Source organism: Lycium barbarum, chromosome 10 (genome assembly GCF_019175385.1).
Source record: "Lycium barbarum isolate Lr01 chromosome 10, ASM1917538v2, whole genome shotgun sequence".
NCBI lineage: Eukaryota > Viridiplantae > Streptophyta > Magnoliopsida > Solanales > Solanaceae > Lycium > Lycium barbarum.
This window is the reverse complement of record NC_083346.1, coordinates 65,707,871-65,728,575: the sequence shown is the minus strand read 5'-3', so window position 1 is coordinate 65,728,575 and position 20,705 is coordinate 65,707,871.

The following is a 20,705-nucleotide window of genomic DNA, read 5'->3' as shown; positions in this document are numbered from 1 at the left end:
AAGATAGGTGCCTTTGATCCTTTTTGAAGGTAACTAGGACAAGTTCTTCTAGTTATTGTCTAATTGTTATTCAAATTGTGTCTTCTTTCTATCTTTGTTATTTTTCTTGCATCATTTTGTATCAGAGCCTAGTATAGATTTGTTCTAACAAATCTAGGCTTGGGTTTGGTATTCACAAAACAAAAATCTGGAAAAAAAATCCAAAATTCGTTTGAATTCCTTGTTTTGTTGATGATTCTTGTGTTAGATTCAAATTCCTTAGAGTCCTTAGGTTCTAAATCTGAATTTTTGAGTCAATTGAAGTTAGATTTTAAATTTCCACCATTGTTAGACCTTGAAACTTGAAGACTCAAAGTGGGTCTTATAGAAGAGGTTGAAATTGAGGGTTGAAAGTTGTTGGGTTGATTTCTCCTAGTTAAGAAGGGCAAGAATCCAAAAATTGGAAAGATTTGGAGTATTTCGGTGTTCTTGATCTGTTTGGTGAATCTGATTTTTGGTGTTTGAAGACTTGTGTTCTTGGATGTTCATATGTTCAAGAAAAAGTTCATGAACTATTATTTCTAAAGTCTCCAATCGTGCCATTAGTTTAGGTGTTTTGGGTGATCCATGGTGATATTTGAAAACTAGACATCAAGATGGTCATTTTGGTATATCATTTGAAATGTTTTTAATACTTGTGTTCTTGAGTGTTCATAAATATTTTGTGAATGTTCATGTGTGTTCTTGATAATTTCAGATTTACTAACTTTGTTTGATCTAAGTTTGGTGATAAGTTAAGCTTTCAAGGTGTTAGGGGGTGTGAAAGTTGTTTTGGAAGTCAAAGGGACTAGTCGAGAGTTGATTCCCAAGGAGTTGGTGCATTGAATGTCACGACCCAACCCCGTAGGCCGTGACTAGTACCCGATCTGGGCACCCAAACACATCTATCCAACGCTATCTCAACTGTTATCAAACGCATTCAAGTATAAAGCAGAAGCCGTCAAGGCCATATTTCAAATTTAGATAATTTCCAGAAAAATTTTGGCAGAGTTTCCTTTGTTTTACATACTATCCAAAATAACCCTGCGCACAGAAAATACCAACAAAGGCCACACCGGCCAACGAAGCAACATATAAACGTATGCGGACCGGCCGCCGCGGCGAATGGGGTCGCCCCAAACACAACATATACACACATCCGAACAGAAAGACCCTAACCCACAAACATATCTACAGGCCTCTAACAGACATACAGAGTCATATGACGGGACAGGGCCCCGCCGTACCCGGAGTTGCCATACATACAGAATATACAGAAGACAGAAGATATATACCGAAGGTACACGCTCCGGACCAAAGGAGCTCTTCAAAATAGCAGAATCTGAGCCCTAGACTGGCGGCGTATCTTCAGGTGCGTCTGTACCTGCGGGCATGTAGCGTAGCCCCCGAAGAACCGGGGGTCAGTACGAAAAATGTACCGAGTATGTAAAGCGGAAACATAACAAACATAATCATAGTCTGAATCAGAAGCACAAAAGTATAGCAAACGGAATCGTAATCCAACGAACAGACAGAGATATACCGGACAGAGTCGTAGTTCAGACAGACAGACGGAAGGATACCGGACAGAATCATAGTCCAGACGGATGGATAAAATCATAATCCATACGGACAGACAGAATCAGAATCCAATCAGACAGACAGAATCAGAATCCAATCAGACAGACAGAATCATAATAGGGCACAAGAACGTGGTCGCCACTCCTGCCTTTGGCGCCACAACATATCACATTTCAGAAGATTTCATATCTTCGAACATCTCCGTCACATAACACATCATATCATAACCACGGTAACCCTGGGGACAGATCACACGCCGGGAAACCGGACACATCATACTTCATAACATATACACGGTAACCGGGAACGACATATACCACAGTACCCCGGAACCGGACACATCATACTTCGGAATTCATACATAGGACCCGGCCCCCGACAAGGGACTCGGCGGCCCATCCGCACGATATAAACCGGCCCGGGATCCGGTGAAAGGAATCATAGTACGTGCACGAACTGATTAATGAGAAACCATATACATACAGATCATTATACAGACCCAATCAAATTGAGGTAGGCCGTATGGTGAGTCAAATCAGAGTATTCGGATAGTGTTCATAATACGCGCCTATATCCTACTTGGGAAGGCACGACAGATTATCGCCGAAATCAGATTTTCAGATATCAGAACCATTTCGTAGGATTTATATAAAAATAGTCATATCATGATTAGAATAATAGTCCAGATGTTACTTTTGAAAAACGGACAGGAATAAGGCAATTTAGGTCATACAAGAGGTATCGGGGCTCCGTGGGCCCACCTCGGACCAACTCGAGGCGACATACGTAAATTACTGGTAATAGGCCTTATGAGGTCATCCATAATTATTTGGAAGTATTCGGACTCCGTTTAGGAAAGTTTCATACAGAAGTTCACTTTAAAGACATTTTATAAGGAAATGGTTTCAATCTTACTGAAGGAATTGGAGCGGATTTTAATCTCGAATTCCGAGGAACGGAGTCGTACTTAAGGCTCGCGGCCGAGCCTATCATATTCAGAACATTCCTAAGAATAAAGGGGAAGGCTTTATATACCTCGATTGCGTCTTACGCTCGCTTGGCTTCGATTCCAATTTCGTCCAGAATCTACAAATGGTCAAGTTTACCAATTGTCAATTCAAGCCTTTAGGATTCCATACTTAATCACATAATTGCCTACCAAAATTTCGGCAGCATTTCCCCTATATATATAACATCCCCGAGACTTAGCTCGGCTTAATGTGTCAACACAGCAACCCAACAACAACATCAATAACAACAACAAGCATTACAAACACATAATATGGCATAACTAGCCATTTTTCCGGCCTAACATAACTTCTTTCATTCCGACCTTACACTTCCAAACCAATCTTATCATTTCCATATTCATCATTAGTCATGATCATTACAACGCAAATAGGAAGCATTTCATATCCTTTCTACAATATATTCACAAGGTATACACGATATACAAACTTTTCACCAAAACCATAATTCATCTAAAATTCCCAATCTTCAACATAATCGTTCATAATGCATTCTTAACTTCCAATTTCATTGATGAATATCATGATTTGCACCTTACCACTTTCATTTCCATATATACACAAACTACAATAAAGTTGCATATTTCCTACAACAACTTAACAATAAACTTTCCATAACAACAAGAACCATTTTTCTTCCATTCACTTCACAACAACACAATCATCATACTAAGGAAATTTAATTTATCCTCCATCATCAACACAACACCACACGGCTACACTCCATATTTTTATAGTTTCTACTCATTCCTACATTCCACAACATAAACAAAGCTTCATAACATGAAAAGAACATAAGATTCCTACCTTTTTCCCAACAAATTCTCCTTGCTACCAAAGATAGTTTCTTGCCAAAATAATTGTACCACTTTGTAGAGAACCTTGCACTTGGTAATAATCCCACAAGAAATTAATTTTTGAACCAAGGATTAAGCTCCAAGAATTTTTTTCTTTCTTTTTCTCTTTCTCTTTCTCTTTGGCCGAACCTTGCCCCTTTGTTTTGCTCTCCACTCTTCTTTTCCTTTTTCTTGAAGTTTCTTGAATGAAAATGACACATAATCCCTCTATTTAATTATCTTATGGAAAATAAATAAGCCTTTGTGGCTTGGGCCATATATGGCCGGTTGGGCCTCCCATTTTGGGCCTCATTTTTCTTATTTTGTTTTTGAGTCCAAATGGCTAAATTCTTGTTTTGCAATTTCCGAAACTAATTCCCAAAATTCCAATTTTGCCCTTGGCCTCCTTTCGTAATTCTACACCAATGTATTCATGGCCGACACCTTCATACCAAGTAAAGTCCAAATATAGCCTTATTCATTACAAGTCAAGTTATCTCAATTTTTTTTTTTCGAATATGCAAAAATGCCGGATGTAACATCCTCCCCCCCTTTAAAACATTCGTCCTCGAATGTTAAATTGACCTCATGGGGCGTCTTACTATTTCGGCAGGGTTCTTTTTATAATCGTCCCTTGTTGACTTTCCGATATGGATTCTTTACCAAAATGATGGAGTAATTCTTCACATTACTGACTCATATGCTTTTATAACATACCTTCTCATATCCCACACAGTCACTGGGCCAAGAATTATATTCCAGTAACAGATGAATGCTTTTCGCTCCTTCACAGACATTGTGTCCCTTCTTCCTTTCCTTCAAAGCTTTTCAAACATCATAATCAATATCACTTCTTGTTACACTCCTCGGTCCCTTACCACATTATCATATCCCCATATCATACCAATCAGGTTCATAACTGGGATCGGACGCGTAGAAGCGTATCGGACCGATTCGAAATCGGAGGCAGACGTACTAAACTATGGCGGACGGATTCGTAGTCAAAGTCAGATGTATGGGAGGGTATCAGACAGATCCGAGATCAGAGTCAGACGTACAGAGATGTATCAGACAGATTCGTTATCAGAATCAGACATACAGAGATGTATCGAACAGATCCGTAATCAGAGTCAGACATACAGAGTTATATCAGACAGATTCATATCCCGAGTCAATCAGACAGAGGTGTATCAGACAGAAACGTAATCGGATTTAGAAGTACAGAGGCGTAATAGACAGAGCCTTATCAGAATCAGAGGTGCAGAAGTACAACAAACAGAGTTTTGATTAGGACCAGACCACTTCTATTAAGACTCCGGTGATTTACGAAAATTTCCCCTTGTCAACATCTCATTATTCACCTCGACAATTATATCACCGATTATCTCACCGAAACCTGTTCACCCATTCATAAACTTGTTCGCCAAGTTGTCATACAAATCGTCTTACGTGTCGCTTATCGACTCTTTCAAAGATTCTACTTAATCACATCTCTTATCCTTCATCTTTCCTACTATCCATGCTCATTTTTTTTTCCAGATATCGTCGCACTAGACTATGTTGTAAGGTAATCGGGGGTGTTTCTATTCTTTGACAACATTCGTATCCTCACCTCCGCTTCGTTTCGTGTATTCGGTTTAGTAAAACCTTTCGTCTATCACAACATTAGTCGCCGGGGCTCGGCTCTTGATCCATATGGGCACCAGACGAAAATCATACACATACATATACATTTACTAATATCTTATTCGCGAACGTCTCCGAGCGGTATTGCGCTTCCTCTTTTCGCCCATTTAGTTCGCCTCGGTCTGCGCGGCTCCTGTAAGGGCACTAGCTATTCCACACATTCTCTTTTCCTTTAGGTTACCCCAAATTTCCATTTATATATATCATGCTTACACATTGTGAAAAATTTTGTATTACTTCCCAGGGGGTCACCCATCCCAGAATTGCTCTGGCCTTAGCACGCTTAACCTCGAAACTTTCATGCATTTGGGTGCGTTAATGCTAATATAATTGCGTCGACTGCCCCGCACGACCTTTGTCACATAATTTAGGGCAGATCGGGATCTTAGTACATTTTCGATAAGTTCTCGTAGCGGGTCCCCACCCCGGGGTAAACCATACAATTATCATGTTGTCTTTCCGAATCTTCAATATTCACCTTCATCTGGGGTTTCTAGATTCACACTGATAGTGGAGACATCTCAGTCACCCTTGCTTTAACCACTAGGTCTTTAATCCTCTTAAACTTTCCGTCGTCGTCATCGAATCCTATTTTACAGATATCATACACACATCGGAAATTCTGGGAAACTTATGTACTCGTAAATGATCAATCTCGGGTCTAACCTAGGGAGCTGCCGTGGGAACTGTGTCCATCATCATCATCATCTGTCTGGCCCCCACTCGCCTGGCCCCCGCTATTACCTGCGTCCGAATCAGAGGAGTATAGGTAGCCCGGCAATTCCTGGTTCACTGATGGCCAGGACAATGGACTGGAATAGGGCGTAACACTCTCCGGGGAAGCCTGTCTAACATAGTGCTCTATCACAGGAGCTGCTGGCACATCCCCGGAAACCTCCTCCTCCGGCGTCCCAGAGGAATGCTCGGGGGAATCTGCATCATGGCCATCCTCCTCCCTGGGAGTAAGAAGCTCTGGAGGTATCGTCGCCGGATCCTCCGAAGGGTCAGTATCATAACTATCTTCTCTGGGATCCTCTGCTCGGGGAATCAGAAACTCTGGAGGAATTGTCTCTGGATCCTCCGAAGGGTCTGTCTCAATCGAGTAGCTGGGGATCTGCCTACTCGGTCCTGGTGATATCCTAGGGGCCTTCTTAGCACCCCCATCATCAGAAGCAGTCCTCTTCATTCTTGTCAGTCTACAATCACCTGCAGGAAGAGGGTCAGAAACATTTCCCCAAATATTGACACTGATGCTCTTTTGGAGCCCCGCTGTAGATACAACAATTCGTAGGGAAGCAACATCCTAACCATACAGCTTTATCGCACGATCTAAGATTCTAAGAGGGGTAACATCCTAGATGCCCTGTAGCCTCCTGTTTATAGATGTGGTGCACAACACACCGATAAACAAGACTCTACTAGACACGGCCTGTAGACATACCGAGGACTAACCGCTCTGATACCACTTCCTTCTGTCACGACCCAACCCCGTAGGCCGTGACTAGTACCCGATCTGGGCACCCAAACACATCTATCCAACGCTATCTCAACTGTTATCAAACACATTCAAGTATAAAGCAGAAGCCGTCAAGGCCATATTTCAAATTTAGATAATTTCCAGAATTTTTTTGGCAGAGTTTCCTTTGTTTTACATACTATCCAAAATAACCCTGCGCACAGAAAATACTAACAAAGGCCACACCGGCCAACAAAGCAATATATAAACGTATGCGGACCGGCCGCCGCGGCGAATGGGGTCGCCCCAAACACAACATATACACACATCCGTACAGAAAGACCCTAACCCACAAACATATTTACAGGCCTCTAACAGACATACAGAGTCATATGACGGGACAGGGCCCCGCCGTACCCGGAGTTGCCATACATACAGAATATACAGAAGATAGAAGATATATACCGAAGGTACACGCTCCGGACCAAAGGAGCTCTTCAAAATAGCAGAATCTGAGCCCTAGACTGGCGGCGTATCTTCAGGTGCGTCTGTACCTGCGGGCATGTAGCGCAGCCCCCGAAGAACCTGGGGTCAGTACGAAAAATGTACCAAGTATGTAAAGCGGAAACATAACAAACATAATCATAGTCTGAATCAGAAGCACAGAAGTATAGCAAACGGAATCGTAATCCAACGAACAGACAGAGATATACCGGACAGAGTCGTAGTTCAGACAGACAGACGGAAGGATACCGGACAGAATCATAGTCTAGACGGACGGATAAAATCATAATCCATACTGACAGACAGAATCAGAATCCAATCAGACAGACAGAATCATAATAGGGCACAAGAACGTGGTCGCCACTCCTGCCTTTGGCGCCACAACATATCACATTTCAGAAGATTTCATATCTTCGAACATCTCCGTCACATAACACATCATATCATAACCACGGTAACCCCGGGGATAGATCACACGCCGGGAAACCAGACACATCATACTTCGTAACATATACACGGTAACCGGGAACGACATATACCACAGTACCCCGGAACCGGACACATCATACTTCAGAATTCATACATGGGACCCGACCCCCGACAAGGGACTCGGCGGCCCATCCGCACGATATAAACCGGCCCGGGATCCGGTGAAAGGAATCATAGTACATGCACGAACTGATTAATGAGAAACCATATACATACAGATCATTATACAGACCCAATCAAATTGAGGTAGGCCGTATGGCGAGTCAAATCATAGTATTCAGATAGTGTTCATAATACGCGCCTATATCCTACTTGGGAAGGCACGACAGATTATCGCCGAAATCAGATTTCCAGATATCAGAACCATTTCGTAGGATTTATATAAAAATAGTCATATCATGATTAGAATAATAGTCCAGATGTTACTTTTGAAAAACGGACAGGAATAAGGCAATTTAGGTCATACAAGAGGTATCGGGGCTCCGTGGGCCCACCTCGGACCAACTCGAGGCGACATACGTAAATTACTGGTAATAGACCTTATGAGGTCATCCATAATTATTTGGAAGTATTCCGACTCCGTTTAGGAAAGTTTCATACAAAAGTTCACTTTAAAGACATTTTATAAGGAAATGGTTTCAATCTTACTGAAGGAATTGGAGCGGATTTTAATCTCGAATTCCGAGGAACGGAGTCGTACTTAAGGCTCGCGGCCGAGCCTATCATATTCAGAACATGCCTAAGAATAAAGGGGAAGGCTTTACATACCTCGATTGCGTCTTACGCTCGCTTGGCTTCGATTCCAATTTCGTCCAGAATCTACAAATGGTCAAGTTTACCAATTGTCAATTCAAGCCTTTAGGATTCCATACTTAATCACATAATTGCCTACCGAAATTTCGGCAACATTTCCCCTATATATATAACATCCCCGAGACTTAGCTCGGCTTAATGTGTCAACACAGCAACCCAACAACAACATCAATAACAACAACAAGCATTACAAACACATAATATGGCATAACTAGCCATTTTTCCGGCCTAACATAACTTCTTTCATTCCGACCTTACACTTCCAAACCAATCTTATCATTTCCATATTCATCATTAGTCATGATCATTACAACGCAAATAGGAAGCATTTCATATCCTTTCTACAATATATTCACAAGGTATACACGATATACAAACTTTTCACCAAAACCATAATTCATCTAAAATTCCCAATCTTCAACATAATCGTTCATAATGCATTCTTAACTTCCAATTTCATTGATGAATATCATGATTTGCACCTTACCACTTTCATTTCCATATATACACAAACTACAATAAAGTTGCATATTTCCTACAACAACTTAACAATAAACTTTCCATAACAACAAGAACCATTTTTCTTCCATTCACTTCACAACAACACAATCATCATACTAAGGAAATTTAATTTATCCTCCATCATCAACACAACACCACACGGCTACACTCCATATTTTCATAGTTTCTACTCATTCCTACATTCCACAACATAAACAAAGCTTCATAACATGAAAAGAACATAAGATTCCTACCTTTTTCCCAACAAATTCTCCTTGCTACCAAAGATAGTTTCTTGCCAAAATAATTGTACCACTTTGTAGAGAACCTTTCACTTGGTAATAATCCCACAAGAAATTAATTTTTGAACCAAGGATTAAGCTCCAAGAATTTTTTTCTTTCTTTTTCTCTTTCTCTTTCTCTTTGGCCGAACCTTGCCCCTTTGTTTTGCTCTCCACTCTTCTTTTCCTTTTTCTTGAAGTTTCTTGAATGAAAATGACACATAATCCCTCTATTTAATTATCTTATGGAAAATAAATAAGCCTTTGTGGCTTGGGCCATATATGGCCGGTTGGGCCTCCCATTTTGGGCCTCATTTTTCTTATTTTGTTTTTGAGTCCAAATGGCTAAATTCTTGTTTTGCAATTTCCGAAACTAATTCCCAAAATTCCAATTTTGCCCTTGGCCTCCTTTCGTAATTCTACACCAATGTATTCATGGCCGACACCTTCATACCAAGTAAAGTCCAAATATAGCCTTATTCATTACAAGTCAAGTTATCTCAATTTTTTTTTTTCGAATATGCAAAAATGCCGGATGTAACATCCTCCCCCCCTTTAAAACATTCGTCCTCGAATGTTAAATTGACCTCATGGGGCGTCTTACTATTTCGGGAGGATTCTTTTTATAATCGTCCCTTGTTGACTTTCCGATATGGATTCTTTACCAAAATGATGGAGTAATTCTTCACATTACTGACTCATATGCTTTTATAACATACCTTCTCATATCCCACACAATCACTGGGCCAAGAATTATATTCCAGTAACAGATGAATGCTTTTCGCTCCTTCACAGACATTGTGTCCCTTCTTCCTTTCCTTCAAAGCTTTTCAAACATCATAATCAATATCACTTCTTGTTACACTCCTCGGTCCCTTACCACATTATCATATCCCCATATCATACCAATCAGGTTCATAACTGGGATCGGACGCGTAGAAGCGTATCGGACCGATTCGAAATCGGAGGCAGACGTACTAAACTATGGCGGACGAATTCGTAGTCAAAGTCAGATGTATGGCTAAATTCTTGTTTTTCTTATTTTTTTTTGAGTCCAAATGGCTAAATTCTTGTTTTACAATTTCCGAAACTAATTCCCAAAATTCCAATTTTGCCCTTGGCCTCCTTTCGTAATTCTACACCAATGTATTCATGGCTGACACATTCATACCAAGTAAAGTCCAAATATAGCCTTATTCATTACAAGTCAAGTTATCTCAATTTTTTTTTTCGAATATGCAAAAATGCCCGGATGTAACATTGAACCCCTCCAAAACGTGGAGAACGGGGCTGCACTCATTAGAAGAAGTCAAAAATCAGTTTGGGGTGTGTGAAAGGGTGTAGAGGCAAACAAATAGTCAAACCATTAATTGACACAAGTTCCCAAGTCAATTCTTGGGAAGACTAATAGTCACCTTGAGAAAAGAGTGTCCAAGTTCCTAATCACCTCTTAGGAAAATGAGAAGTCAAGTGTGCAAGTCCCCAGTCATCTTTTGGGAAGGCGAGAAGCTACATTGAAACTTGTAGTAATTAAATTCCAAGACAAGTTGGTCAAATGATGTTAATTAGTAAGACTTTGGGGGCTGCCTTGCACATTTTAAGGGGGATTGGGAAACTTCTTAATCCTTTCTTTGTGACATAACTTCTAGCTAGTATCCATTGAGTAATTACCTACTCAAAGTTTACTAGTTCTTGAGCTATAACTTTTTTCGTGCTAATTCTTTCAAGCCTTTCTCGTTTTAACTCATCGTGAATTGTTTGACTCAAGTGTGCCACAATTAAAAGAGTCGTCTGACAATAGAGTCCATAATCCCACTCTAATCCTGAAGAGGTAGCATCTTTTGTATAATTTGGGAGATTGAATAGTAGTTGGTCAATTCCGAGGAAGCCAAGTACTACAAGACGGAGTGAACCAAAGCTATTGTATCATTGAGTGAACCGAGCCCCACCCAAATAAAGTAAGGGAGTGAGTATGGTGATTTCTAACTCATAACCTTTTCTTTGAGCTTTGTTATACAGGTACGATGCAATGAGGACTAAACCTGTTCAATCGAAAGTAAGAACTAGATGGCTTACACAAAGGAGAGGACCACTATTTCCAAGAAAAGGAGAGAGATTGCCTAAGCCAAGGTTTCAAAAATTGAAGGTGAATGTTTGTGAGTATAATGGGTTCGATCTAGAGCTTGACGATTTGTGTGACTCCACATTCATTTCTCCTTATGCGGCTGATTGGTTGAATTTGACATGGGTTAAAAAGAGATATCCATATGACTATAATGGGTATCAAGTTGAGTGGATGGTCAAGGTGGTAATATCTCATGGAGATTATCTTAAAACGGTCCGATGTGATGTGTTTCCCCTAAAAATAAGTCACTTATGCTTTGGACAACCCTGGTTTCAAAAACACGACATACCAAATGTACGAGGAAGGATGGCCTCTCTTTCCATTCCCACTTAGGAATGAAAATCCCAATAGTGCACATGTCTCTTCTATGCCTATACTAGAGTGTAATGCCATGCAAAATGGGATGTTGGGGCTTATTGGAGTGAGTGGACTGCCACAAAACAAAAAACAAGAGAATGGAATTGAAAACAACATGAGAGAAAAGAAAAATAATGACGGAGATAAAGTTCTTCACTCTAGCAGTCACAATGTTTTTTTTTCCTCTAGTTGTTTGAATTCTTTTGTACGTACCATTGCAAACAATATTGAGAATGAGCCTCATACAATGGAAACTCATGAAAGGGATGCAACAATTCCGGAAAAGCAAAATTGTCAAAAAGATGGACTTGAAGGTAAAGAAGATCAATCTTTTGAGCCTAAAGGTAGGTCGATTAAACTCATTACTCTAGAAGCTAATGATGAGAATGTTGAGGGTGTGAGTATGAGTAATGACATATCTTGTGTGAAGCTAAAATCCTTTTTGTCTTGTGATGTGAATTGTGATTCCAATGCATGTGAAATTGAGCCACTAGTTGAGGGAAAATGTGAATTGATTGGTAATATAAACCTTGTGTTTTGTAAGCATCAACCCAGTGTCGATGAAATAAGTTGTGGATATAATTTTAGTAGTGTGCATGCTCATAACCTTAATTGTACACCATTTGTGAGTCAAAACTTCAAGGTCTTTGACAAATCTTTAAGTGGTCATAGTGTACGAGGAGTGGTCTTTGGTCATCCGTTGAGTATGAATTCATCTTTGAGTTTTCCTAATGTTGCGTCCGAGCATGATAATAAAATAAACTTTCGTGATGAACTTGATCATGTGAAACTCATTGATGATGTGAACTTAAGTAGCACTTTTGTCTATTACTTGTTTTCATATGATGAGGATTATGATTGTGTTGATACCATATGTAGAGTTGAGGGCGTAATTTGTGATCTTGTGTGTGCTAGAGATGTACAACATGTCCTGGGTGAGGATTTAAGAGCTAATGAGCGGCTCTTAGTAAAGCAGAATTTGGGGATGATTTCTCATCAGTAGGGGCAGAATTTGAGTGGAAATCTCTATGTATGAGTAGGCTAAGAGTGGAAAAGGAAGGTAGAATGGTGGATACTAGTCCTAGTGTCTATTACTTCACTTACTCTGACCTTTACATGGAGCACACACTCGAGATAGATTATACATTTGAGTTAGGTTATAATACCCAATTCCGTAGCTTAAAAGGTGGAAAAGATGCATTTGAACTTTAGGGGTAGTAGTCTTGGGCTTAGAGGTAAATTCCTTCCTTTTGATGAGTTTGATTGCATATTTGACTACGATTTGCATTCTTGTCAAGGGAAAGGATGTGAGGGAATAGAAAATTCTGGTTGTGGCACATGGTTTGATCCTTTTTCTCTTTCAAGGATCAAGGATGGTATGTACGCGTATCTCATTATTCATGTTTCTCTAGAGTACTCTTTTAGTAATTGGTTACATCGTCTTCACTCTAGTTTGGTGTTGCTATTTGAGTTACTTGTTTATATGCTTGAGATGTATGTTAAGATTGATGTGTTGACCATTCTTGTTTTTGACCCCGGAATTGATCAAGTGGGTAACTTGTTTGAATTAATGACTTTGGGGTGGGCTGGTACATTACTTCGGTATTGGGGCTTGAGCTATTCTATTTGTTTTGTACTTAGTCTTCAAAAGAATTTGGTGTGTTTTAAAGTGAATCAGATGGACAACCATTGGATAGATCCTCCTTGGACATTATTGTGGAATGAGACGACGACATGCAAACTCCATAAGGACAGTATGTTTTCTTGGCTTATGCTTTTTCTTGGACTGTCTAAAGCCATGACGGTAATCTCTACTACCTTTGGGCAGTTTTGTAGCACTCTGGCACTATATAATGGTTGTGCTCTTGTAAGGCTACTTAGCTATTGCCTCGGTGAGATTTGGAAGTTATATATACTCATTCTCATCCATGTGTTGCAAGAATCGAATTCGGGGACGAATTCTTTCCAAGAGAGGGAGGATGATGTAGTCCACATAGCCAGCCGTAATGATGATTGTCACGACCCGACTAGGGGCTGCGACGGGTACCCGGGACTAACCACCGAGCACCGCTCGTTCTGCTACTCATCATACTCATTTAGCGCTCTTTTATCAAATTTATACTCAAATCATGAGAAAGTCATATTTCATTTGAAAATATAAATACTTTTATATACATAAGCCTTTCGGCCATCAAAATAATATATATACATAGTAGCAATCTCGTGAGACCATATAACCCACACTGCGTATCTACGAGCCTCTACTGGAGTGCTAGACATAAGGACGGGACAAGACCCCGTCATGCCCAAAATACATATACATGAATATACACAAAAGAATAATTATAAGCACCTCCGGAACAATGGAGTGCTCTCTAATCAGCTACTGGCTCCTACGAGTCCGGATCAAGCTCACCTCCCTGTCTACCTATGGGCATGAACACAACGTCCAAAGAAAACGGACGTCGGTACGAACATTGTACTGCGTATGAGAGGCATAAACAATAATGAAACGTCAATGAAATGAGGAGGCATCAAATAAGGAGCAATCTGTAATTGACTATGAATCATAAAATAAATAAATCATGCTGTCTTACTCATACTCGTCATCATACCATATATGCATAAATGTATAAGTATAAGCATAAGCTTCCCGTCCATTTAGGTACGGTGTGATAATGTATAAGCTGCCCGTCCATATAGGTACGGTGTGATAATAATTAACCTGCGTCCAGGCCTCCCGCGTCCGGGGTATAAGCTGCCCACTATAGTGGTGTGTATATCTACCCAACCATGTAGGCACGGTGTAATATCATCATCATATGCTCATCATAATATGCTCATCATAGTATGTTCATCATAATACATGCATGAAGACTCAAGGACAACTATACTTTATCGGGGTGACGTAAGGTCGCGATCCCCCGATTTCATTATGGAGCATTCACAAGCATTCTGCCTCACCTTGAAGGAAGTAGTATATAAGGTGAGTGTGTACAATGCATGACATCATCGATTTATGGTACTCTGTCTCACCTTGAAGGGACAATACATAAGGTGAGTGTACACAATACATGACATACTTGACTTAATGGTATTCTGCCTCACCTCGAAGGGAATAATGTATGAGGTGAGCGTTTACAACATACGACATCATTAGCGTTATAGGAACGTCATATCATAAACTCTAGGCTCTTTAGAATCAAGCTCATCGTCATCATCATTGGACTCATAACGTATCTCTTATCTCATATAGCTATTCATGATCATAGACTCTTGACTTTCCGGTATATATATAGAAAATTCATGGAGAGAAAGGAGAATCATACCATCGGATTCATGCCATAGAAAGAAAGGACTAGCCTCACATACCTTTGTCGTTTACTAATATGTCACTTGCTTGTTTTCCTTTGATGCCCACGTTTCTACCTTCAAGAGAAGTCGCATGAACGTTAGCCAATCGGTTACTTAAATGTGCTTACTATAGCTAAGGAAAATTGGGTAGCATTTCCTTTGTTTATACAACTTTTCCCAAATCCTATATCAACTCCCAAACATTCCTAACAACATTCACAATATAGTAGACAACAATCGTCATTTATCTACATTATCCACATTTCACAATTCCACTTCAATTTCCCTATAATCATGGTCATAATTCACTATTACGTTCTTTCGCGTATAACACTCATTCCGTGTTCAAAATGTCATTCATAATCTACTTACAATGACAACATGTCAAGATTCATGATTCACATTAACCTACTATTCACAATTGTCACTATTCACCCATTCATGACCCATTTCCTCTATCTTCTACAATCCATGTGTTTCAACCTTTCAAGTACCTCAAATAACATGTAAATACCATAAAACATACCTTGGATGGTGTAGGAATAAGCTTTGGGTGGAAATACTTTACTTGAGAAAAACCCTAGTTTCACTTTCCATGGAATTTCTTGATTTGGATGAACTTTGATGTGTTTCTCACACTTAGTTTTGTTGATTTGATGAAGTTGATCATTAATTTTTCATGAGTTCTTGTATATGAAATGTGTGGAAGCTTCTAGAGAAATCTTGAGTTGTGGAGAATGGAAAATGGAAATGAAATAAATGAACTTGGGTCTCTTATTTAAAACTTGAAATCTATCCCGACGCCATTATACGGTCCATTATATGGTCCGTATAATCTACCGTAAAACTGCTCCAGTGTCCATCCTTTTCTATGTCAATTTGATGGCACATTATACGGGTCGTATAATTTTATACGGTCCGTATAAGTGACCGTGAAATCAACCCCTCAACAACTTCCTTCTGTGACACTTCTACGGTCCATTATATGGGCCGTATAACATTATACGGTCCGTATAATCAACCGTATAACCCATCTTTTCACTTATCTATTTCTTGTCACTTCGTTTGATCTCCAATCCATAGGGAACCTTCTTAACACTTGTTTAACACTTCATTAATAATCTAAGGGTCGTTATAACTCTTCTCCAAAACGTCTTTAAACTCTCATTAATTTGATACTCGACATTCTTGCCCAACACACACAACATATAACCTGTTTTCCTCAACAGCTTTCTTCCCTTAACTTAAATGTCCTTGAAATCTTAATTAGGGTCGTCATACGTTATTAAAATATTGTACACTCGTGTTCTTCGTTAGTCTATTCATTGTACATTAACGGAAAATTTTTCCAAGGTGTAACAATGATGTTCCATCGAGCCATGTTGATGATAATCCATGTGTGCCATGATGCAGTCAAGGATGATGATGCATTAATTTCGAAGACGAAATCCTTCTAAGAAGGAGAGGATGATGCAAGCCAAACTGGCCATCATATATTCGAGCAGTGTAGCTAGGATTTGACATGACATCCGTCTATGCTTTGGAGATGGAGTCTTCATTTCAGGAGTTGTGGACACTTCCGAGCCCAGGAGAGGATCCCACGATTAGTTTATGATAGCCATGGACCCACTTTGGAGTCCCATGCGTGTAGCTAATGATTTGGAGCCATGTGAGGCCATATTTTAAAGGCCAACTTGTGGCTATTATTTTAAAGTCCAGGTGTAGGCTTTACCTATATAAGCTACACTTAGAACTATTTCTCATTTGAAACCTATCTTGAAATATATGAATATTGAACTTTTCTCTCTAGTTGAGACTTGTTGTGATTTGGTGGACTCCAAATTGTACAACCCCCGTTTGATCATTCAATTTGCAAGAGAAGAGGATTGTTGCATAAAATAGGTGCCTTTGATCTTTTTGGAAGGTAACTAGGACTAGTTCTTCTAGTTATTGTGTAATTGTTATTAAAATTATGTCTTCTTTCTATCTTTGTTATTTTTCTTGCATCACCAGGACAAGTGGAGAGTTACCTGAGAGTTGCAAGAGCTAGTAAATAGGGAAGCTGACCGTTCAGACATAGCATATCACAACATTATCCATAGCACCAGATGAAGACGACGGCGTTAAGGAGGTCATATCTTGACATGCAAATTTGGGAAGGGAATTCAATGGAGCGAGGTAACAGCATGGAAATAGAGAAAAGGATAACCAATTAGGTATTGTAGACGTAATGAGAGTACGGTATTAAGTCATGGAAGAAACACATTTATCACACCTGTTATCCCAAATTATCCGGAATCAAGTAAGATGAATTATATGGTAGGTATGGTCACTAACAAATAGGCCTATAAAGGAGGAATCAGGTTAACCTTCCGTATGATGAGTTTTTCATAAGTTAGTCGAGGTAAATATGTAAAACGGGGCTATCCTTGAAGCCACTAGTAGTACAACCTGTTAGAAGTAGGTTCCCAAAGGATAAGATTGTGTTTGGAAAGTATTAGTAAGGTTAGAAGTTGAACGATTCAGAAGAAATATGTTTCGTCGAAGAGGTCCAACATGTATATATATATGATATAGGTATGGCCCTGTGAAGCATGTAGGTTGAATTCTAACGGTTTGCAGGTGTTGCATAGTGTCCAATTACAAGGGAGACTGTCAAAATTTTTGTAGGATCCGTAATAAGTTGACCCTCCCCATGCACCTCCACATTCGAGGATGAATATTCTTAAGAGGGGGAGGATGTTACACTTCATACTTTTTGAACGTCAAGTTCGTCGTAAGTTAGACGACATAAGCTCAAAGGATAAGATTATTTTGAAGTTATAAGTGCTTATACTATGTTTAACAAGTGTTATATAAATAAATATCATGAAGGTTAGAAGTGAAACGAATCGAAGAGTATAAATTTCATCAATATAATACCCCAGACTTTCGGGTTATGGTTTGAACCGCTAGACACAGGTAAGTAGCCTAGACCATGGAGAATTTTGGTGATATTCAAGTATGCAAAGAAATAGCTCATTGCATAAGAAAATGAAGTCTTGAAATGATTTCAGACTTAAAAGTGGGACGACGATGGTTGGAAATAATATTTTGTGTGTAACAAAAGAGGCTATGGACTAGTGTTATATCACATGATCATGTTAATGAGACTATGAAGTGTGTTAAAAGTTATTATTATTTAAGAGAATTGAGATCAAAAAATTAATTAGGTGTGTAATTGATTAAATGTTGGATCTTAGCGGAAGACTACTAAATGGATTAATCAATTTAGGACATAAATGAGTTATTGGCACGTGTTGGAGGCAGAAAGGGGTGACTAAGTTCATCCCCAACTTGCAGGTACTGTGTGAGGAAATGTAATATCATGGTTAGGACACATATATACAATTGGCCCCCACAATCCAACTAGAAGTGTATTTATGGGACTTTACCACTTTAATTTGGGAATTTGACAAAGTTAATATTTTTTATTAGATTTATTCTTGAGAAAATAGGAGGGCAGAAACATCTTTACGTAGCAAGACAACATATTTTCATCGAAGGAGGAAAATGATGAAGCTCGGAAGCAAAACACAAAGAACGACGTAGAAGTTATGCCACATCGGTTGCGTAATTTTGAACATCGATTGTTCATTGGGCTCTAGCAAATCAAAGGTCACTTCGTAGCAAAGTAAACTGATGGGAATGTTCGAAAGGAGGCATCCAAGGTGAGATTCCTCATCAACAACCTTCTACGAGCTCGTATGAGCATCCAAGGTATGTTTTTGTTAAGAACTCATGTGACGGTGTTCAGAAGCGGTGAGTTTAATTATTTGGAGTTGTTATAGGCTATTGTTGGATTGTTGTTGTTGAGATAAAATTCTGGATATTTTGTTGAGTTGGTATACATGTAGGTTGTTGTTGCTATAAAGTTCGAAAGAAAGAATAGCAAGAAGAAACGTCGTAGAGTTGATTATATAGCAAGCTTGTCGCTTGTCGTTTGGTTGAGTGTGTTTTCTTGTATTTTATAGTGGCGTTATTATCATCCTTGTAGATTAACATGTGTTAGATGGATGGATTCATGGTAGTTATTGAAGGGGTGGCATTCGAGGTATGTAAGGTTTTCCTTTTCTTTCCGCTTCGGCACGAATCCAACTACATGAACTAATGAATGTTTCCATAAAAGAATTCTCCACTCTAATGTTATAAGTTTCATGCTCTTCATGTTCCTAATATGATACTTGATTGGCTATATTTGATTCGCAGTTCCATATGAGTCACAGATTGATGTTGCTAGTTACATAACGTATCTAGAGGTCCTCAAGTCTATCACACATTATGTATATATGTATCTATTTTACTACATCAAGTCGTGCTATAGTCAGCTGGATACGGCACCTGTTATGCACACCACTGCAGTTGGGTATGATCACACAGAGCCTATTATGGCCGGGTACAATAACACCGCTTGTTCTTGTGTCCGCATTTCTTTCGTGCCAATTCTTTCGTGCTTTTCTTCATTTTTGCTTCGTTGTTAATTTCTTGGTTCAAGTCCGTTAGATTGAATTGAGTCGTTCGTCTTTCTTAGTCTAACAAGAATCTATTCTGACCAAGAGTAGAATTTGAACCCTTGTGACTAGTCGGCATTAACAAGCACACAATCTTTGGCGGAAGCAATTTGTGAGGCAATTAAAGGTGCGCATACTTGAGCGATTGTGAGTTAATTTTACTAATCTAACGTGTTTGCTTGTTTTGTTGAGTTTCTTGAATAGGTACCATGGCTACGGAGGATGAAACACAAGTCCCCACCGGGGAACTCACACTAGTTGATGTAATGAGGGCCTTGCAAGCCTTGAACAATAAGGTTGGTAGTATGGGTGGTCGAATGGAAAACATGGATGGTCGAATGGAAAACTTGGGAAGTAGGGTGGAAGCAATTGAAGGAGGTAGTAAGGAGGTCTCGTATTCGCCCCGAGTGCAATACCAAGGAGGCACAAGTGGAGCTACTCGAAACACTTCACTTACATTGTCACTCAGCACCTTCCATCATCTATATAACCCCACTCCACAAAACACTTCCCAAAACACTTCTCAAAACTCGACTCTCACCCCACCAAACAACATTCCCATAGGCCAACGGAACAACCCACCCTCACAAGATCAAACTCCAAATAACCCACATCCAAATGATCCACCCCCTAGTGAGCCACACCTAAATGCACCAATACCACCCCAAAACCGTCCAAACATCCAACAACCAAATAAAGATGAGATAGAAGAAGCTATACTTGAGCACGAACGTTATGGTGTCCAAGGTTGGAGGCACCAAGGGCAAGCACAAGGAGGTTATCGAGGTAGGGGTAGAAGGCATGGTCCTAACCCTCACATGGGTAGGCAAAGAGGGTACCAAGATCGTGAAGGCTACCAAGGTCGTGACCATCGAGGTTATGATGACGATGGAGATTTGAATGGAAATCATGGTTATGGAGGAGGGCGAGATACGAGTCTCAATTCAATTAAATTTACTCTCTCGCCCTTTAAAGAAGGAGGTGACCCCGATACATTTCTTGATTGGGTGATGCATTGGGATAGAATATTCTTGACGAATGACATGTCCGAGGTGAAAAAGACGTCTTATGCCATTGCTCAATTCGAAGGGTACGCCTCCACATAGTGGGAAACTTAAGTGAAGAC